The sequence below is a fragment of the Aedes albopictus genome, chromosome 2, assembly GCF_035046485.1.
Source record: "Aedes albopictus strain Foshan chromosome 2, AalbF5, whole genome shotgun sequence".
Lineage (NCBI taxonomy): Eukaryota > Metazoa > Arthropoda > Insecta > Diptera > Culicidae > Aedes > Aedes albopictus.
This window is the reverse complement of record NC_085137.1, coordinates 399,529,353-399,552,938: the sequence shown is the minus strand read 5'-3', so window position 1 is coordinate 399,552,938 and position 23,586 is coordinate 399,529,353. Positions and strand designations below refer to the sequence as shown.

Below are 23,586 nucleotides of genomic sequence, written 5' to 3'. Positions count from 1 at the left end.
AACACTGAAAAATAAACATGAAAAAAACTCCGCAAGGTCCTTTTTCGGAGAAAATGGTTGCATGATTGGTTGATCTGTGTATGTAGTAGGTAGGTGAGTAAGCAAGCGTTGAACAGGTGGTGGCAGATTTTCCACACTTTAAAATAATTGTACACATCGTATGGATATTTTTTAGAGAATTTTCAAATGAAATTGATGAACTTCAAAATGGGTCCATAGAGTCGATGCGGTAAGCGCACCAGTATTTAGCATGAACATGCTGAACGTGACGGGTTCGAGTATTATCGCCTATCGGTCAGCCCAGGAACTTTTTGTAATGGAAATTTCTTTGGGCATAGAGTATCTTCGTGCCTGTGACACGATATACACAAGCAAAATGGTCATGGGCAGTGGAAACTCTCAATTCATGCTCATAGATCACACTGAGAAGCAGGCTTTGTCCCAGTAGGGACGTCACGCCAAGAAGAAGAAGAAGAAGAAGAAATCATCGAAAGAACGTGACGAAATTCTTAAAGGAATCCTTGGAGTAATTCTTGAAGAAATCTTCAGAGGAATTTCTGACGGAGTCATTGAAAGTAGTTATTCCTGAACAAGTCCTGGAAACATTCTTGGATGAACTCTTGCAGGAATTTCTTGAAGATTAATTGGAGGAATTTATGAAGGAATCCTTGGAGGAAGTACTTAGAGGAACTTCCAGAAGAACACTTGTAAGAATTCCCGAATGAGGGTATTCCTGCATTGACCCCGGAGATATCCATGATGGTCTTCCTCGAGGAATAGGAAGCAATCAGTGAAGTACTAGATTGAAAGTAGTGAGCTGGATTTTTGTATGGTGAGATGATCAATCCTCCATTTCTGCAATGAAATGGTGCAAACAGCGTGGGTTATATGATTTCTTGACTAATTTGATGCTGGTTGAGCAAAAGTTTGGATAACTGTGTTGTTGTATTATTTATTTCTTGCAACTTTAACAACACAGTAACGCAAACTTTTGCTCAAACAGCATCAAATTAGGCAAGAAATCATATAACCCACGCTGCCCGGATAAAAACTAACCATAGGGTGTTTGGTGAAAACCATTCCTGCACCATACAGTGTACCAGCTACAATAATGTATATTGTAATGAAATGGTTCACTAAAAGCTTCGCACATTGTAGCTACTATACATTTACATTCGATTTTTATGTAACACTATATTATACTGTTTTTCTTACGTTTGAACCATTCACTTTTCCGAAACATTATTTTTTCGTGCATTTTTAATTATTTATTCAGTTTTAGATTTTTTTCCGTGCTTTGTTTTATTGATCTTTGTGACTTTTATGATGCAAAGGAAAGGAAAGAAAAAAGAGAATAAGTTGAAACATCAATTTAAAGCCAATAAAATGTTTAAATAAGTAGTAAACCAGATGTCTTAAGAATCGCAGATCCAAGAGATATGGCGGGCTAGGTATGAAGAGTGCGATGAGAGGAATACGATTGACGAACTTTATCTTTGACGTAGAGCCATCTTTAACATATGGACTGGACTGAATACTGAAAGAAATTCTAATATAGGTTCGTCTGTGGGTTCGCTTCTTTACCTAACTTATACTTGAATCGAACTTGACAGTTTTCTAATGAGTTGTTAAATACATACGTGTATTTCAAACTTTAGTCAAACTGGAGCCTCAATATTGCAATAACGATTAAGCACGCTGTAATGATACTTATGTACCTCGTCACCCACTTCATGCAACTACATTAGGGGTCTAATAATGCTTAGCGCGCTCGGCATAGTTCCATCATGCCGCTCAAAGTGTTGCCACAAATAATGCTTAGTTTGCGAAACCCGGTTTTCTGGCTGGTGGGGCATGGGAGCCTAAGCTTCAACTGTTAATGCAATCAGAGACTACTCAGACCTCGACTCAGACTTAGACGTGGGTGATCCCATATATGAAGGGTTATCCAAAACGCTCTGGAGAATTCCCAAAGCGCATTCTCATAATGCTAGTAAGCCTAAGATGCCATTAACAGGAGGAAAATGACAAAATAATATAACATTACATGGTTTCTCTCTCTCTCTCTCTCTCTCTTCTTGGCGTAACGTCCTCACTGGGACAAAGCCTGCTTCTCAGCTTAGTGTCCTATTAGCACTTCCACAGTTATTAACTGAGAGCTTCCTCTGCCAGTGACCATTTTGCATGTGTATGTCGTGTGGCAGGCACGAAGATACTCTATGCCCAAGGAAGTCAAGGAATATTCCTTTACGAAAAGATCCTGGACCGACCGGGAATCGAACCCGTCACCCTCAGCATGGTCATGCTGAATACCCGTGCGTTTACCGCCTCGGCTATATGGGCCCCATTACATGGTTTATGTAATGTAAACCAATACAACATAACAAAAGAGAACCATTCCAAAACCATTTAATTAAATGTATAACCAGTGGTGAAACTACAATTAAAAACAATATATTTACGGTACATTTTGTTGTTTGAAACCATACGTGTACCATACAATGTACGGTTTTTTAAAACCCACGTATCAGTATTTATAACAATTCATTTACAATATAATGTATGGTTTTGCAAAAAAATATATATGGAGAAAAATATTTTTTTATATTGTTACGATACTTAACAACCCGTATAGTATATTGTAAAAATCTTATTTACAATTTACTGTATGGTGTTCTACATTACATTTTATTGTTTATGTATATTTATTTTTTCAGTGGTTTCTATTGTAAAAATATGGTTTTAAATAGTACTGTTACAATACAACGTTCGGTTTTTCTACTGTATTTTTTATTCGGGTGTTTGCACCATTTCATTGCAGAAATGGAGGATTGATCATCTCACCATACAAAAATCCAGCTCACTACTTTCAATCTAGTACTTCACTGATTGCCTCCTATTGGCCTTCTCACCATACTAAAATTCAGCTCATTACTACAAATCTAGTACTTCACCTATCTGTCCTATTCTCCGTTTCTGCAATGAAATGGTGCAAAAAGCGTGGGTATTATGATTCCTTGCCTAATTTGATGGTGTTTGAGTTAAATTTTGGGCAACAGTGATGTTGTTTGCTCCATTTCTTGCAACATAAACAACATAGTTATCCAAAGTTTTGCTCAAATAGCATCAAATTAGACAAGGAATCATAATACCCACGCTGTTTGCACCATTTCAGTGCAGAAACGGAGAATTGACCTTCTCACCATATTGAAATTCATCACTACTCATTACTACAAATCTAGTACTACACCGAACATGCCCCATTCTCGAACAAAATTAAACGAATCCCTATTTGGTGAAGACTTTGCATGAATGCCTGGTTCAACGCTTGTAGAAATCCTGGAGGATTTCTAAAAACCTACAAGAATGAATTCCAGTTTTTTTTTTTCAATAGCATTTGGAGCAATGTATGCATGTCATAAAAATCCCAAATAGTTGATTTGCCCCTACCGAAACATCAGGGAAACTACTTTCTCAAAAACAAGTCTCAATGCTCCAAGAAGCCTTAAACCTACCTGACTATGGGCTCGGCCATAAATTTCGCCATTGGTTTGTTTAACAATTTCGTTGAAATTAGTTAAGAACGACCACCAAAAATTGAACTCGCACTTTGCTAAACGTTCCCAGAGATATCCCTGGAAATTGTTATCAAAACGCTTTCACGAGTTTTATTTTCAAATATTCCAGATGGACATTTAGACTTCTGTTATTGCTTTATTAGTTTTACAAACAAATTTGTCAACAGTTTTGCATGGGAGAGACTGCTGAAATTTCACTTAGTAATCCACTGGGTCTCCAGTTAGCCTAGTGGTTAAGGCTATGGATCGCCAATCCGGAGATGGCGGGTTCGATTCCCGTTCCGGTCGGGAAAATTTTCTCGATTCCCTGGGCATAGTGTATCATTGTACTTGCCTCACAATATACAAATTCATGCAATGGCAGGCAAAGAAAGCCCTCAATTAATAACTGTGGAAGTGCTCAAAGAACACTAAGTTGAAGCGAGGCAGGCCAAGCCTCCCAGTGAGGACGTCGAGCCATTAAGAAGAAGAAGAAGAATCCACTGATAACTTTTTCAGAAATATTCCAGAGATTCGTTTAACAAATTCTATAGCGTTTTCTCTCGAAATTCCTACTCTGTGAGCTGTCCCAACGAACAGCACGCGCCCTTTTGAAATCTTCAAGGAGCAGTCCTACCCCTGCTGCTCCGGCGACATTGAAATTGGAGTGACAGAGCAACCGCTTGTCACTGTCCGTGAGTAGGCACAAAACATCAAATAACAACCTGTAGAAAGTGAATTGACACGTTTGCAGAAGATCTAAAATTATTTCCTAATAGCTAATTATTATCTACCTTAAACTATGATGAACTATATGAACCTAAAAGGTAACTTATCTACTATGATTTATGTACCATGTTGAACATTTATAGTTATTTCAACCCTAAACAGTTTAGATACAAGTGTGGTCATACTGATTCATAGTGAGATTGCTTAACCTAAATTTGCCCAAATTCAGAAACCGGTAAGCTGAATGATATTATAGAATTTCTTCTATGTAATGACAACTACAATAATCGGTTATAGCTCATCTATTACGACCCACCCAAGTTGGCCTATGAACCGGAGTACAGATACGATAGGGAAACTAAACGTAAGTTCCACTATACCATTATACCCACATGTCACCCTCTATACATTTGTACTATAATAACGTTAAAATTATGCGTGAAGCTATGATAATTAAGGCCTCTAACCATAATCTTGAAATATTTCCCTATAGGGAATTTATAAACTCCCAATAAAGAGCCTCGAACAACAACTGCTCTGGAGCTTACAAATTCGGAAATCCCCCTATCACTCCGGTAAAACATCCGTCGATACGAAATTCGACATACTCTCTACAAATATTCTCTTTGTTGCTTTTCACAGAAAACTGCATACATTTAACTAGCTAGTTAATCGTTCTTTGATGTCGTACATTTAATGGTGAAATTCTTCATACGAGAATATCAAATCAAACAACACAAGATTCAGCAAAATATTTAGAAAAAAAAAACCAGATTTATCCACCTAGTGGTGATAATGCCTTTCTCGTCAAATATGTACTCATGATCTTTCCGTCGACGCAATCAATCTTGCCTTAGAGTCAGTGATCAGCCCCAAATCTCTGTGCTTTGGTAATGGACGAGAAGTTGGAAATGCTCATAACAGCGATCTGGGACTGTACCACCTACGAATTTCTGAATCATGAGAATACTTTATTTAGAAAATCAAGAATTTTATCAAGGTCCTCATCGAATTGGGGCACTTATTCCGACGTTATATTCAACGTATGGGCAGAGCTGAAAGTATCAGTCCTTTCAGTTGACTGCTTGACCACCTTCACTGGAGGCTGATTCATACCAAGATGACAATTCAAGATCAACAATTGAAAAGGCCTCAACAACATTTTGTAAACAAACATGTTTCTATCGACTTGAGGCCTTTTGAACTCCACCCACACCCCTCACCACCACTAACAGAAAGCGCAAACATCAAGCTTTCTGTTAATGGTGGTGAGATGCGTGGGTGGATCCCAGAAGGCCCTGAATCGACAGAAACGTGTTTGTTTACGCAATGTTGATGTGGCCTTTTCAATTGTTGGTCTTGAATTACTAGCCAGGATTAAACTTTTTCCACAGAACACTTGACAAAGTTTTATCTGCACATTTTATGCTATATTTTATTATCATTGGTTGCAAAATTCATGTAGAATTTGTAATGTAGTAATTTGAATTGCCAATGCTATATCACATTCAAATATCAACCACATTACAGAGCTCGCCCTCCAGCCGCATCAAAATTTTGCGTAGTAATTTTAGACGCAAATAAAGATTTAAAAGAATGTTCCGGGCTGATGCGCTTAAATTTTAATTTTTCCATACAACGTTGATCCATCCTACTGTAAATTTACGTCTCAGGAATCTAAAATGGTGTGATTGGATGAGATCGCTTTAGTTTTTTTTTTAGGTTTTTGGTTCTCTTACACATATCTATCGCTTGCATTTATTTAGTTCACTTTCGTGATTGCGCTAAAGCACCCAACGCTGCTTCTGCAACATCTTCGGTAGCCTCTTATGTAATCTGAGTATATTTTGTATTGCTTACGAGACCCCGGGAAAGATTCCGTAACACTGCCGGTATATTCAAATGTGATCTGAGTTTATGAAAACTGTTAATCAGGTTACCCGGAACTAAAAACACTACCGGTAGTAACTTCTGTGGACTGTGCCTATTTTTTTTTCATCCATGCATCAGGTTACTGACAAAAAAGCGATTTGATGTACTGCAAGCATGGATTTGATTCACTTTTATGTATGTCCACTTCCAGTGGGACACCCTTAACCGGTTCCGGAAAATTTACATGGTTCATTTTTACATTTGACCAATTCCGGCGGGACACCTGAAACCGGTTGTGGAATACTATCGGTGGCCTCTAACGTAATCTGAGCTGGTTTTCTTGAAAACCTTTCATCAGCTTATCGAAAAACCGCGGTTTGATGAAGCGCATGCACTGAGTTGGGTTCCCTTCTACATTTGACCACATCCAGAGGGACCGATTCCGGGACACTACTAGTTTTCCCAAGCATGATCTGAGATATTTTTTCTTGGTAACCGTTCATCAGGATACCTTAAAAGCCATTTGATGTGTCGCGAATATTTTTTTGGTTCTCTTTTACATTCGGCTACTTTCAGCGAGATACCTCAAATCGATTCCGGAACACTATCAGTAGTTTCTAATGTGGGCATAGCTTATTTTCTTGCTGATCGTACAAGTTATCGAAAAGGCCATGATTTGATGTGTCGCATGTATGAATTAGGCCACTTCCGGTGGGACACCAGGAACCGGTTGCGGGATGCTACCGGTTCAGATATGATCTGGACCATTTTCCTGCTTACCGTTCCTAAAGTTATAGAAAAAGCGGCGATTTGATGTGTCGCATGCATGGGTTTGGTTCACTTTTATATTTGGCCACTTCCGGCGGGATACCCGGAACCAGTTCTGGAACTCTACCGCATCAGATATGGTCTGCGACTATTTTCCTGTTTACCATTCATCAGGTTACAGAAAAAGCGGTGATTTGATGTGTCGCATGCATGGGTTTGTTTCACTTTTATATTTGGCCACTTCCGGTGAGACATCCGGAACCGGTTCTGCAACACTACCGGTACAGATATAGTCTGCGACTATTTTCCTATTTATCGTTCATCAGGTTATAGAAAAAGCTGCGATTTTATGTGTCGCATGCATGGGTTTGGTTCACTTTTATATTTGGTCACTTCCGGCGGGATACCTGGAACCGGTTCCGGAACACTACCGGATCAGATATGGTCTGAGACTATTTTCCTGTTAACCATTCATCAGGTTACATAAAAGCGGTGATTTGATGTGTCGTATGCATGGGTTTGTTTCACTTTACATTTGGCCACTTACAGTGGGACACCCGGAACCGGTACCGATATGCTACCGGTTTAGATATGGTCCGAGACTATTTTCCTGTCTACCGTTCATCAGGTTATAGAAAAAGCTGCAATTTGATGTGTCGCATGCATGGGTTTGGTTCACTTTTATATTTGGCCACTTCCGGCGAGACACCCAGAACCGGTTCCGGAACACTACCGGTTCAGATATAATCAAAAACCACTTATAAATGATAAGCAAATTTGTATTCAAACTGAAGCTTAGTATCGAGGTTAACAGTGCAAAGTTACTAAACTGAAGTTAATTTCGTAAATTTTCGTAATTTGACGATTTACGACAAAAATAAGTGCGGCACGCAGGCCGCATGTAATTTTTTACTCAATTGGGCAAATCTCGAAATATTGTCAATATGACAAAAGTTTTTCTTCATAAATAGATAGCTACAACCAAGGGACTGTTATGGTCTTCTTGTTTTCTTACCCCGCATTAAAACTATGCTTCTGTGTTGAATGAAGGATAGGTTGTCAGCTCGTGCCGTACGCTTGAGCCGCAGTTATGTTGGCTACGAAAACATTGCATTGGTAAGTTAGGGATGCCACTTCCTTGGCTACAACACCATGCTTTGGTTTAAGCATAAATTTGTAAAACATCCTTTCAGTTTTTATTGATTTCTAATCAAATGTTGTACAAAAATGCGGAAGGTGCTGAGCACCGCTGATTTAGAGGGTTTTCCGGAGAAGTTTTTGAGGGAATATATAGAAAAACAAAAGTTTTTTTCTGGAAAGAATTGCCGAAAGAATCATAGAAAGATCATTTGGGGAAATTCCTTGAGGAACTTCTATAAGAATTGTCCACAGAAATCGGATGAATTTGCAAAAGAATTTTCAAAAATATCGAAAGAAGTTCTAGAATCGCTGGAATGTCTGGAATTTCCGAAGGAATGTATAAAAATTCCAGGAGAATTTCTCGTAGGAGTCCTGGAAGAATTGTCGGAAGAACTTAAAAAAAAACTGAATTAGTGACTTTTCAGATGAATTCTCCGAGGAACTTCCATCTGTTACCCAACAGGAAGCCGTATATAATGTAGAATATGATGCTAAAGAGTTGACCATATGCGTACATGTTTCCATTTAACTGCGTGTAAAGTGTAAGCATATCGTTTCCACTTTAGCATCCTATTCAACAGCCAATGTGATCGTTGGATCGCTTGGACTTGCTCCGGTAACGTTGAAACCAATATGCTGAACAAGATAGAATAACGGCTTGGAAAACTGTAGTATTTTCTAATCCCTCCATTTTGTATGCTGAAAAGAAATTATCTGGAAATCTGAAATATTGATAAGGACTCACAAGTTGCAGTGGCTCAATATGGATCTTCCTGATACCAAATATACCCTTATTGTGGTTTAAGACCCTTAAACTTCTTGAAACTTCCGTTGGATATTCTGGTTGCCATTTTTGGACTCCGGATATCTTCCCAATACTGAATAATGAATATATATCCATATTGCATGGCCTGAAGCGCCATAAAGCTACCATCATCTTGAACTTTAGGCCGTCATAATAGATTTTAGAAAACCATACTGGATAGTTTGTTTGTCATTTTTGGACTCCGGACATCTTACTTATACTAAATGTATCCATAAGGCATGATTTTAGAGCCTAAAACTTCTTAAAACAGTCATTATCCGGAATTGTGGGCCGCCATTTTGGACATTCTGGTTGCCATATTTGGTCTCCGGACATCTTTCCCATGCCAAATGTACCCATCTAGCATGGTTTTCATATTTCTATTCTATTCTATTCTAGCACAACCAGTATTGAAAAGCATCCTGGAAATACCAGAATTTCATCTGATATTTTCTTGTCAGCATTAATATTTACAGCATATTAGCGATGGTGTGAAACAAATATTAATTCGGCCAGGCCCACTGTGCAGACAAATGGGGTGGAAGATAAATCAAAAATTGAAGGTAATTCACTTATGAATGATATGAATCACGTAAGTTTTTGAATTTGATGTGAAAAGAAACAGGGGCAACCGTACCAACCGTTATGCTGTTAAGGGAAGAGGGGATTATAGACAGATTCGTTGGAAGTGGTGTTGCTAAGAAGAACCACATACTCCGTTGCCGATGTTATTTTCTTTGGGATGGGACACAAGTATTTAGTCTGTGTTCGGCCTCTAAAGGCTAGGCATAAGCACTATTACTCTCTCTCTCTCTAAAATGAAAAAAAAAGAAACAATCGTCCAACAAAAATGTTCTAGTATAAACATGTCTTCAACAAACATATAGGATATTAAAAAAATATATATATTTAATAAGAAAGATCTCATCAGTTTCGAAACAGTCATTAGCTTCATGGTACAGAGATGACACATTCCACGCGTTATGTTTTGCGCGAGAATCAAACTTTTGCTTCCAAAAATTGTTATGTTGTTAAATACATGCTAACCAGCATATCAAACGATCAGATTTGAATAGAAGATTCAATTTATTATTTCTAATTGAGAATTGAACATTTTAACTTAAAAAAAAAACAAGAAATGCAGCGTAGCGGGACATCATCTCAAAAAATGACGAATTTTGACCGAACCCCAAGAAATTTGTTGCTTTCTCGAAACAGGTTTCAAAGTATCGAGTACTAATAGAAGAATATAAGTAATAACCTTCATTTTGGTGCAAAAATAATCTAAATCGATAGCAGGATTCCGGAAATATCTATCAATGAAGTTTAAAAATCGTGGTGTAGAAGTGCGTGGAATGTGTCACATGACTTTCACGATCCTGATCACAGCTGGCCTGACGTTTTTTTGAGTTCACGTCTGTAACTTCTTAGATTATAATCTACTAAAGACTGCAGCCAGTTTCCATGATAACACAAGTCATATTCTAGTTGCTGTCGGTTTCTCCACGTTTCTTCAATTTACGATTTTAAGAAGTCCGGGCAATTTCAACACCAACTCAAATAGAAAATATCACTTTTAAGACCTTTAAGCCTTTGCACCAGTACAATTCACCTCAACCGACACACCATCACAAGTTACCACTACTTCGCTACTCCACGCTTCTTCCTCCTGAACGCGCACTTCACATCACGCGCAAATTCTCCCTCAGTGGGAAATGTCTTAATTGTCTATGCCGAATGACATAGTGCCACGACCCGATTCACAATTTAGCCGGCAAAATTATATACATCATAGAGCCAAGAAAAAACCGTGACAGCGATTTTAAAACGCAGCCGCTCGCGTGCACAGCTTGCTCTCTACATAGTACGAACAAAATCTGCAAATTTATGACGAACTGTATGTAACAAATTGACCTTCATCGTGTTCGATATAAATTTAAGTGTGATCTCAAAATTACACTGCTAATTGCTGAGAGAAAAGTGTTAATTAAGCATCAACTTCTCAGAGAAACTTAAAAAAATCTTTATACGAGAATCGAACTCAGATCTTCCGAGTGAGAGTTCACGCCTATCCCCTCTAGGCTGTCTCACCATGCTGAAGAGAAAGCAATCAAAGATAAACATTTCCCACCATAAAGAAACAAACTGTTGCACCGCTTCGGCCACAGAGAGCGAGAGAGAGCAGTCTCCGCAGCGAGGCAGACGACTGAGCGTAGCTGTCCTCGTTTACGTTACTGCATGTAAATTTCAAGCGGATATGTCTCAAAAAAATTACTGAATTACTGATTACTGAGCGGACAGTATCATCTCTCGGTAAATGGCTGTAATTTTGCAGCTTCTGCTATAATTTTTAGTCGATGCTTAGCTTACGTGCTGCTTAATTTTCATGAGTTCTTTCTGTGTACTCATGTTGCATGGTGGTGGCCAACTGCGTGAGTTATGGAAGGTTAAACAGCCGCCATATTGTTTTATGAGCCGCCATCCTGGATCTTAGTCCGCCATCTTGAAATTTGGGCTTACGTCATGGATTTTATGATAATTAACTCCGCACGAAATTTTCAAACCATGCTAAAAGTTACGTTAGCTAGTTCCACTGGGGCTGGTGCCATTACTCCGGAACGCCTCGACCAATCCGGAGCATTTCCAGTTGCAAATAATGTGGTAAAATTCCGGTTCGATTGTAAAATCGTTAAAATCGGCCAATGGGAAGAGCCTTAAAAGTGAGTGACGTTTTTTGTACACAGACATACAAACATACATTTGCTCAATTCGTCGAACTAAGTTTGGGGCTGTTCATAAACCACGTAGACCAAAATTTGGCCATCTCAGACTCCCCTCTCCCCTCGGAGGCTTTAGTTCAAACAAAAAATTTGAACTTTGTATGTAGCCAGACTAACTTTAGTACTAGTTTATCAATCATCAAGCATCAGATACTCTCATATATACTTTGGTAATGGCATTCTGAAAGTGGTCCTATTATTTTGTCGTTTCGTACATCTGTAACCTTTGATGTAGTGAACAGAACTCAATCAATTAAATACACATCAAAATTCACGTAACTCTATGGCGATTGCCAAAATTTCAGCCAAATCGATCCACTATCTTCAGAGATTTCTCTTAGGGATCCTTTTATCTGGAATGCCTTCTGTAGCTCTTAGTGTTTTTTTATCAGGAATTGCTACTGGTATTCCTCCAGATATTTATTCTGGGATTCCTAATTAAAGTTCTTATAAAAGTTCTCAAATTGTTCTTTCGGAGATTTTTCAAGACTTATGTCAATGAAGAATATCGGATTCTTCAGAAAGATTCTTTTAGATTCTCAAAGGATTTTTTGTTCTGGAATTCCTCAAGAAGTTTCTTCTGGGAAATCTCATGACCTTCTGCAATTCCTTCTTTAGTTCTTGTTGGTATTTTTCGTAGAAGTTCCATTTGGAATCTTAGAAAGATTTACAGGAACAACCACATGAGATGCATTTGAACGCGTTTTGTTCATGTTCTGTTCAAGAGCTGCGCTCACGTGAGCCGTGTTCATGTTCGAACATCTCAGGCACCTGATCACAGTGCTCTTCGTAACTAGTAGCAACTGATAGCAACAAATTGCTACTGAATGTGTCTTACGCCGATGACATAGTACCGCTTCAAAGTGAGAGTGAAAGTGCGCGTCCATAGGATTTTCGTGAATTTGCTATTGTTGATATTCTTCTTTGCGGCTTCACACACGCGCACTCCCACTCTCACGCGTAACTATAACGGCACCCTTACACCTAGTTCCAAACTGAAAAATGAGATTTCGAAGTGAAAATTAAATCACGGCATAGGTACACCGTGAATTAAATGATATGTCAATTAAGTGGTGTGGCTCAAGGTGTTGAATGTCAGAATCTTTTATTTTAGTAATCTATTTGGAAGACATCCGAGCAATTGTGGCATAATGTGTGATCCCCACACTGCGGGGACAACCAACGGAGACTTGACTGCTTCACGAAAAGTATCGAATATTAGGGCTCTTCTCACTACACCTGGCCAAGCTCGGACATCTATTTATGTTCAACGGTATTATGGCATGATCCTTACAGCGCCGTTACCGCGTATCTGATGGTCTCTTCCGGGCTGGAAAGTACGCCCAAGAGCACGCCATAATATCGTTGGAACGGAATCGAAGAGCTCACCCGGCCTAGTGTAATGAGAATGGCATACGATACCTAACGATAGCTAAGGGTTCGGAATGTTGCTTTCTCATCGATAGAAAACTCCTTCCCAATCCAAACAAAACGCATCTGATCTGTCAATTTTGAACACCGCTCGGTGTTCAATCTAGTAATCTAGATTGTGTTCAAAATTTTGAACATGATCTTGAGAGCTTTGAGGGAACAATTTTTGTACGCTCACAGATCATGATCGTTCAAAATTCATCTCTGGGTTCAACTGGAGTAATCCCAGAAGAATTTTCAGGAGAAATATATGAATCTTCATATATTTCTCCTGAAAATTCTTCTGGGATTACTCCAGTTCTGGAGGAATTCCGGAAAAAATCGGGAGGAATCTTACAATTAATTCCTGATAAAAATCCCAGCCGGAAATCTTGAAGAAATTCTAGAAGAAGATCTAATACAACCCCCAAAAAAAATTTCCTTAAGAAATCTTAGAAAAATCTTCGAAGAACATCCAGGGAGATTATTATTAAAAAGTCTAGGAGAAATCCCTGACTTAGAATCCCTGAGGGACTTTCTGGAGGAATTCCAGAAGATATATCTGGAGGAATTCTAGAAAGAATCCACATCAGACCGAATATGCCTCTGCGTCTGCACAAATTCATGCGGATGTCGGAGTGATGGTGGGATATGGTTGGCAACGGGTTCATACATTGGTGCGTGGATGCTAGGTGTAAGGAGAAATATGCGTGTGTTTATTTGAAGGTAATGCGACACAGTTCACTTGATTGCATAACTCGTAGGCGTTATTTGATATACACTGTGCTGTGAAAGTTGGAAGGGAGGGAAACGGATTTTTAAACCCGTTTCTGTTCTAGCGATGACTATTAACATGTGAATAAACATGAGTTGCATATAGAGGAGCGAGAAAGTATATAAAACAATACAAAATAGAAGGAAAAAGACGGGCCAGGGATTGAATCCAAGACCTTCTGCATACGAATCAAAAGCGGTAGCCACTAGGTAGCCCGTCTATTGAAGTATTTGTGGAAAGATCTACATGAGGAACTTGGATTGATATAATTTAACGCTTAGAAAATGCGTAAAAAGAAATCAATTCGCTCGGAAGCTGTACCAAGTATGCATAGTGTGTAAAACTCGTTCGCAGTTTGACGAGGGAAAAACGAAACACGGTCATTGACGACACCGCCCAGTTTCCATGGATTCAGTTTTCAGAGCGGGTACGATTTTTGGAAACAGCTTGATGCTTTTGATTTCGCTTGAAGGGTATCTCAGCACAGTATGTACGCGTACGGGGTAGAGGCAAAAGTAATTTCGGACTTCTTTGATATTTGTTTAATTGAGTTTTTTGCGGGTTCTTCTGGGATGGACGTTGTGAATACATCTTTCGACATTTTTTACAAGGTAGTCGTTTGAGATTTGTCGATTTGCTATCTTGTTTTCAATGTTACTAAAGGGTGATACGGTCAAAATTTGGTCAAACATTTTTTTTAATAACTTTAGACTGTGTACACCAAAACAGCTGATTTTTGGACCAGTAATGCTACATTATATGTAGCTTATACCATAAAATTTTCATCAAAATCGATTGAGTATTGGTTGATATATAGATAAAACCATCGACCAACCTTTTTAAAATTTTGTACAAAGGCGCTCCATTGTAAATTTTCGGAAATTTAAGGTCAGTAAAGCACAATTTTGATTATAGAACTATCAATACTGCTCCGATTTTTATTAAAATTTTACAGTATAATACTATTATGTAAATATGTTCTTAGTAAAATTTTGAGCCATTTTGTATGAATACTTTCAAAGTTAGCAGTTTGAATATGAAAAAAACTGACCGGGTGCCACTTAAGCAAATATAACTTTGTAACGGCTGGATCAAATTGAATGAAATTTTTACATTACATTTTGATATGCATACTTCACATAAAGAAAAATTTTCATTGAAATCGGTTAAGTATCTCTCGCTCTATAAATAAAACAGTAAAAATGTGTGAATCCTCCTTGCACAAAATTTTAAAATGGCAGATCTCAGGGTTCAACAATATCTCCGCAAATACTAGACCGATTTTGATGACAATTTTATGGTACAAGCTACATATAATGTACCATTACTGATCCAAAAATCAGCTGTTTTGGTGTACGCAATCTTAAGTTATGAAAAAAAATTGTGTGACCAAAATTTGGCTTGACTTGACAAAATTTGACAAAATTTGACCACCTAAACAAATATAACTTTGTAATGGCTGGATCAAATTGAATGAAATTTTTACACAACATTTTGATATGTATACTTTACATACAAAAAAATTTTCATTGAAATTGGTTCAGTATTTCTGGCTCTATAAATAAAAGAGTAAAAATGTGTTCTTATTTTTTAATCCACTTTGTACAAAATTTTAAAAATGCAGTTTTCAGGATTCACAATATCTCCGCAAATACTAAACCGATTTTGATGAAAATTTTATGGTATAAGCTACATATAAAGTACCATTACTGGTTCAAAATTCAGCTGTTTTGGTGTACGCTGTTTCAAGTTATGAAACTAATTGTGTGACCAAATTTTGACCGTATCACCCTTTAGCTTTGATAAATCATAAGGAAACAAACAACTGTCTGTCCATACTAAGCTGAACAAAGAATTTTCGTTCGAATTCTTGGTAAATACGTACTTTCCACCCAAGGCCAATAATACGTGGCCTGTAACGGACAGTTGCTCATTTATGATGGTACAAAATGATACCGAAGGGAGCATGTGTACTATATATATGTTGGCGAACAAAGCTTGCCCGAAACAACTTCACGAATCACTGCAAAGATGTTCTGGCCGGCGAAAATGATGCTTACCACCGGAGGACAAAGGAAGTAAAGACGCCTGCCCTTGGGAGACTGATAAAAGATGGCTTTTGCCAGTTTTCCATTTTTTGTTGGATTGGTTTCAACTTCGTGTAGTCAATTATGTGTGTCCTCTAGTTAGAGTTGATTTACTGCACAGATATGAAGTGTATCTGAAATTCTTCCTGGAATAAAGCACATTAACCATTTGAAGCCGGAATTTTTCCAAGCGTTATTATAGTTTTTTATCTACATATTTCGGTAGTTTTGGAGCTCAACAGCATAAAAAGGGTGGAATATGATGTAGATAATTTTTTCTGGATATCCTAGGTCATCCCAATTATTCTTGAGTTCAGATCCTAAAGTCTACGGGCGTAACGATCACTTCTTTCATTATACAAAGCTACGATTTGTAATCTGTCATGTCCAGTAAGTCTTCTGAATATTCAATAGACAGTGTTGGAATGTCCTATGTCATCCAAACCGTTCTTGAGATTACATCCTAAAATCTACGGTAACTTTTTTCACTATAAGCTACGATATGTAATCTATCATGTCCAGTACATCTTCTGAATGTGGCTGATGTGGAATATTTCAAAAGTGTCTTGGGATGATTATTGATTTGAATCCTGTCTAAGAATGCCTTATGACCTTTAACTATTCAGTGAACATGATTGGCTATATAGGGTTACTCTCTGTAGCGGGAAAGAATTTTGATACAAACATTAAAGCGGAGACGTGACGAAGTCACATCTCGAATTTTCAAGAATTTTCCAGGGTTTTCTCAGGAATTCCTCTAGAGATTACTCCAGGAGTTTCTCCAAAGATTCCTCCAGAGATTCCTCCAGGAATTCTTAAGGAGATTTCTCTAGGAATTCCTCCAGGGTTTCATCCAGAAAATTTCTTCAAGGACTTCCCCAGGTATTTAGGGATTCCTTAAAAAATTCTTCAACGAATTTCTCCAGGATTTCCTTCAGGATTTTTTCAGGGATTCCTCCAGGAATTTATCAAAAAATTTCTCCTCTTGGCATTATTGCAAGAGTTTCTCCATATATACCCCCAGAAATTCCTTCAGGCATTTCTCCAGAAATTCCTCCAGTAATTCCTCCAGCAATTTCTCCAGAAATTCCTCCAGAGGTGCCTCCAGGAATTGCCTTAGGTATTCCTCCAAGAATTTCAGTGAATTTCTCACAAAAAAATCCTAAAGGAGTTCCTCCAGGAATTGCTTCAGGGATTCCTCCAGGGCTTCCTCCAGGATTTTTTCCAGGGATTACTCCGAGAATTTATTCAATAATTCCTCTAGAGATTCCTTCAGGCATTCCTGCAGGAATTGCTCCTTGATTTTTTTTTTCAGAAATTTCTCCAGACATTCTTCCAGGAATTCCTCCAGGCTTTCCTCAAGAGATTGCTCCAGGCTTTCTTCCAGAGATTCCTCCTGGAATTCTCTAGGGATTCCTCCAGGGATTCCCCTAAGAACTCTTCCAGACATTCCTCCAGGAATTGCTTCAACGATTCCTCCAGGAATGCTTTTATGCAATTTCCCGTGAATTTCTTCAGAGATTCCTTCAGGGTTTTCCTGTTTTTTCCTCTGGGGGTTCCTCCAGGAATTTCTCAAAGAATTCATCCAGGGATTCCTCCATGACTTCATCCAGAAATTTCTCCATGGATTCCTTCAGGTATTTCAGGTACTTCATCAAACATTCCTCCAGGGATTCGTCCAAGAATTCCTAAAAACTGGGTCTGTGCTGCACTATCATTATCACGGAATAAAAAAGACTTCCGTCGAGCAGTACAGCCATAAGCTAAAAACTCAAATCTAAATCTAAACTTAGACAACAAGAAGATCCCAAGTAACAATGGCAGCTGAACAGTGAGAGTATTAGCTGACCAATAAATTGGTTAATGGTGTCAATGGCTGAACACAATGACAGCTGAATATTGCTCTGAAGTATGGCTTGTTCAACCTCTTTAATCAGCAATACATAGATGACTGAATATCAAATCGAATAGAATATTATTCATCTGGGTAACCAGCTTTAAAACATACACCAACATGCAGAATTAAGCATCTGTTGTTCAACCTTTAATCAAATATTTTTTGACAGCTGACCCTAGCATGGTTTTCGTGAAGTTCACATCGCTTCTTCAGCCTCAATACAGACTTAGTTCAACTTATGTTTTTGACTATTCAGACACAACAAGTAATGCTCTTGTTTTCAAAAATATGTATACAATTGAGTGTGGTGTAGGTGCTAAGGTTAGTGACTATAAATCAAAAGGTCCGATTTCAATTCCCAGTTTTCCTACAGATTAATTTATGCTTTTCTAATCATCTCTTTTGAAAATAACGGCAGTTAATGGTAAAAAAGGCTCACGAAAGTGTTTTTATTTTATTTTTACACTAATATATTTAATTGATTACTGATTAAGCGCATATTAAGCCTTAAATCAGCCTTCCAATGAACCTCAAATAAGCTAAAGGTTGAATAAAATCACCAAAATTAGATGTTTAGGAGCTGAATAAAGGAATGTACCTCTTGTGCTCAGCTTTTGTTCAAATGAAGGCTGATTTAAAATAGTTAGTTGGAGAAACGTTTGTACAGCATCAAATTGTTACCTGGGATATCAGGATCAAAGATAATCTTGTAATTGTAATTTTGTACCCTAAAGGACTAAAGTTTTTTTTTAACTTTCTGAGCTATAGTTGGTAAGGTACTAGTGAAGCAGTAACCATTGTCTGCAAAAACGCCGCAAGGTAACAGCAATTTATAGCTTGTGTCCATTTGGTTTCTTTTCCACCACATCACGGAATCGATCGATACCGAAGAATTCCGCTTTGCGTACAAACCGCGTTCATTGGAAACGACAACAAAAACGGGACGACCTTAAGATGCGAGATACGATGACGACCGACTCGGACTGCATGCCAGCCAGAGCCAGCCAAAAGGAGGAACATGATGACGATGACAATCGTAAACGCAAATGGACAAACGGAGGTTAAGTTGGCACTGCCTGGCACAGGAATACATAAATTTGCTCAAGAGCGCCATAATCGCAAAACAATTTAGCTTTACAATCTCAGCCAGTCAGTCAGTCGCAGTCGGTATGGTTGTGGTACATAGGGTTCAGCGATAAACGAACAACAGTACTACACATACGTAACCTATTTATGCGGTATGCAGGCACGTCCCCTCGTAAATTTCCCGCTGAACTGGTGCAGCGACACTGGCCGATCGTATTTTCATTCATATATGCAACTGCAATGCACACTGCTGCTGCTGCTGCTGCTGCTGCTCCAAATGCGATGACATGAGCTCCTCCCCTTTCCGTCACCACCCTATTCTAGGTACTACACTACGCCAGCAGCGGTGGAACCAACGCAACGGACGACGAGGTCCCACACTATAGCGCAAGGTTGTCACCGGTTGCTAGAGGGTGAACGAGACTGCCACCGCCGCGGCACACAGTGGGATCATTCTGAAAAAAGACGATCAAAACCTATAAGAGCCGTTAGATGACATTTTAGCATATACAGTGTCGGACAAAACAATAAGACCACCGGTCCTATTTCATACAAAATGACCAAGTTTGACGATATGGTACTCGGTTTCTAGTAAACCGATCTGGCTGAAATTTTGACAGTCGACATGAAATGACCAGAATTCTGATTTGTATTAAATTGATTGAATTCTGTTAGATACATCAAAAGTTACAGATATACGGTGCGACAAAATTCCAACACCAGATTTTTATGATGGTTATTAGTGGTCAATTCAATAAAAATGTCCCAAAGTTTAAATTGCATGCTTAATTTTAGTACTTGTTTATCAATCATCAAGTATCAGATACAAATATATATTCTTTGATAATGGCAATCTGAAAGTGGTCCTATTATTTTGTCGTTTCGTATATCTGTAACTTATGATGTAGAGAACAGAACTCAATCAATTAAATACAAATCAAAATTCACGTAACTCCATGGCGACTGTCAAAAATTCAGCCAGATCGGTTCATCAGAAACCGAGCATCACATCGTCAAACTTGGTCATTTTGTATGAAAAATGGTTGGTGGTCTTATTGTTTTGTCCGACACTGTAGGTATCTTTGGAAGATATGTTCAGAAAAATCTTCTCTATTTTTATGCATATGCATTGTATGGTGAAACTGTAGGGTGAACCCGAGCAAAAAAATATTTTTTCAAAATAATTTTTTAGAGGGTAGATGTCTTCAGCAAAGTTGTAGAACAAGTAATTTCAAGTAACTTTTCTGAAGGCACCATATAGCTTGGACTTCATTTTTAGAGAGAAAATATGAAAGTTTAAAAAATAACCTCAAAATCAGTTTTTTGAACTTTTCCATGATTATATCGTAAAATTTCAACGTGATATGTTCTACAAGTTTGTAGGTACTACTGGAATACACTATCTTGCCGAAGACACCAACTCTGTAAAGTTGAAAATTGCTCCAGTAAACCAATTTTTTTGAACATTTTTCACTATTTTCACTATTGAATATTTTTTGAATAGGCACTTTTTGGCAGCCGTGCTATCAAAATTTCAATGCTTCATCATGTCCAGAATAGACCAAAAGTGACTTAACAATCGGGTCTGATAAGGCACTTTGATTTCTGATGCTATTTTATTAGTCATTTTTCAAAGAAAATATTAACAAATTTCATACAAATCATTTAATATAAACTGAAAACTCGCGAAAACTTTTCGATATTAATATTTGCTAATCAAAATAGTATTCTTGTTGAAATAGTCTACATTTCCAACACTGTGGTTGGCTTTACATTGAACACCCGACAAAAAATATCGCTTTTTTAATTTTTAGATGAGTTAAAAACTCACTATTGAATATTTTTTGAGTAGGCACTTTTTGGCATAAGATGAAGATTATCTAAAGACGGAATCATATGTTTTTGATGGAAGATGGAAATGTTTTTTGAGCACATGTTTTGGGTGTCGGGACTGAAATGTTTTTTTGAAAACATGTTTTGGGTGTCGGAACTGAATCTGTTCTCCGACCATTCTTTATATTGGCAATAAAATTAGCGCACATCATCGGACCAACCGTAGCGTATCCTGGAGCGTGGAGCAGCAGCCTGAACAGAAAACATGATTGAATAATCACCGGATCGTAAGTTCAAACCCCGATAACACCAAAACAAGCAAAAAGGTACCACCTAAATCAGCTGGAGTGTGGAGGAAGCGAGATATTTGAGAGAGCGAGAAGCAGGCGTAAATCTATTTTTGTTTTGTTTCACGACGAGGCGTTACGCTTCTTTGACATTTTGATAGGACGTTCCTGAAGGTTTTGCACTCAGACAGCCCGTTATTTTGCCAAAACCTGTGTTTGGATAGCACTATAGGCGTATATACGGCCAATTAGCATTAAATTCCTTGTCATAAGGGCAACTATAATGCTGCAAGAATGCATAAATGCTTACTGGTTACTTGGGTATTTTCGCCTTTTTAGTTTTTCAACCGAAGTTATAATGTTAACATAGCAAATGAAAAAAAAATGTTATCATTGTTTTAGTTGATTAATTAATGTATGTATTTTAACATAAACAAATGCATTGGGAGTTGCAATAAAAAATTAGAGAAAAAACACAATTTTTAATTGGTATTAAAAACTCATCTAAAAATTTAAAAAGCGATATTTTTTGTCGTATATTCAATGTAGAGTCAACCACAGTGTTAGAAATGTAGACTATTTCAACAAGAATACCATTTGGATTAACAAATATTAATATCGAAAAGTTTTCGTGAGTTTTCAGTTTGTATGAATTGATTTGTATGAAATTTGTGAATATTTTCTTTGAAAAATGACTATTAAAATAGCATCAGAAACCAAAGTGCCTTATCAGACCCGATTGTTAAGTCACTTTTGGTCTATTCTGGACATGATGAAGCATTTAAATTTTGATAGCACGGCTGCCAAAAAGTGCCTATTCAAAAAATATTCAATAGTGAAAATAGTGAAAAAATTTCAAAAAAATTGGTTTACTAGAGCAATTTTCAATTTTACAGAGTTGGTGTCTTCGGCAAGATAGTGTATTCCAGTAGTACCTACAAACTTGTAGAACATATCACGTTGAAATTTTACGAAATAATCATGGAAAAGTTCAAAAAACTGATTTTGAGGTTGTTTTTTTAACCTTTCATATTTTCTCCCAAAAAATGAAGTCCAAACTATATGGTGTCTTCAGCAAAGATACTTGAAATTACTTTTTCTATAACTTTGCTGAAGACATCTACCCTCTAAAAAATTATTTTGAAAAAATATTCTTTTGCTCGGGTTCACCCTACAGTTTTACCATACAATGCATATGCATAAAAATAGAGACGATATTTCTGAACACATCTTCCAAAGACACCTATATGCTAAAATGTCATCTAACGACTCTTAGAGGTTTTGATCGTCTTTTTTCAGAATGATCCCACTGTGCGGCAGCATGTGAAAATGTCAAACTGACTGCAAGTTACGATCCTCCGCATGGCACATATACATCACGTTCTCTCGCTCGATTCACGACGCATAGTTTTCCGTCAATTTTGTTCGATCATTTCGTCGTTAATTGAGACACACTGGTTTGTAAAGGTCCACGGGTCATGCTTAGTTGGTTCTTGATGGATGGATCTTCGTTGCGTTTGATCAATGTCTAGTTGAGAAGTTTTCTTCATTACATATTCATACATTTATTTGCTCAACATCACGTTTAAAAAAGACATAACAACAATAATACAACTCAAAACTCGGTTCGTGGCTGCCGCTCTCCATCCTCGGTCACGCCCAATGCACGCCAGATCACGATCCACCCGGTCCGCTTATTCTGGGATTTTTTTCTGGAATTCTTTCAGAAACTGCTTCCAGGATTTCTTCAAGAACTCTTTCCAGGATTCATCTAGGAACTCATTTCTGGATTACTGGATTCCTTCAAGCTTCGTTTGGAATCCCTGCAGATCCTTCTAAACTTCCTCTGGAATTTCATTCTGAAATTCTTTCACATGCATCTAATGGAAATCCTCCAGAAGTTTATTAGGGAGTATTTTGAGAAGTTCCTCTTGTACCTAGTTTTTTTTTATGGATTTCCTCATGAAGTTCCTACGAGATTTTTTTTGATGAAATACTCCAGCAAGTTCCTTCTGGTTGTCATCAGAAGCTATTTTAGAGAATCTCGATTGGAATTCCTGGTGGATTCCCGAAACTCCATGAGAAATCCCTTGAAGTCTCAGAAGAAATTTCAGAAGAAATCATGGAAGGAGCTCCCGAGATGGAACCAGTTAGGAATCTCAGAAAAATCTCCTGGAAGAATCTCAGAGGTAACTTCAGAAGGAGCCCCGTAAAGAATCTCAGATATAGCTCCCTAAGGAAACACCGAAGAAAATCCTAGAGGTATCATGGAAAAAAATGTGGAGAAACCACGGAAGGAATTCCTGGAAGAATCTCCGGAAAAATTGCTAGGGAAGGAGTAATCCTTGAGGGATCTAGGAATTAATTTCTAGAGAAATTTTGGAAAGAATTAAAAAAAAATCCAGGAACCAGGGTTCCTGATTTCCACTTTTCATCTTCTTCCACATTCGAAGACAGTCAGCAGCGAACGGTTATCGCTTTAGTTCGTGTGTATGCTTGTCAGCGACGACAGCAAACTCCGACGAACGGTGGGAAGCCACACTTGGAAATTACTCATTCG

At 37.9% G+C, this 23,586-nt stretch overlaps 1 protein-coding gene across 5 annotated transcripts in view; it reads left to right on the top strand.

The window, feature by feature from the left end:
- LOC109405137 (cAMP-dependent protein kinase type II regulatory subunit) overlaps nt 1-23,586 on the top strand; it is a 375,648-nt gene that overhangs the window by 13,368 nt on the left and 338,694 nt on the right. The gene's annotated exons all lie outside the window — the stretch shown is intronic.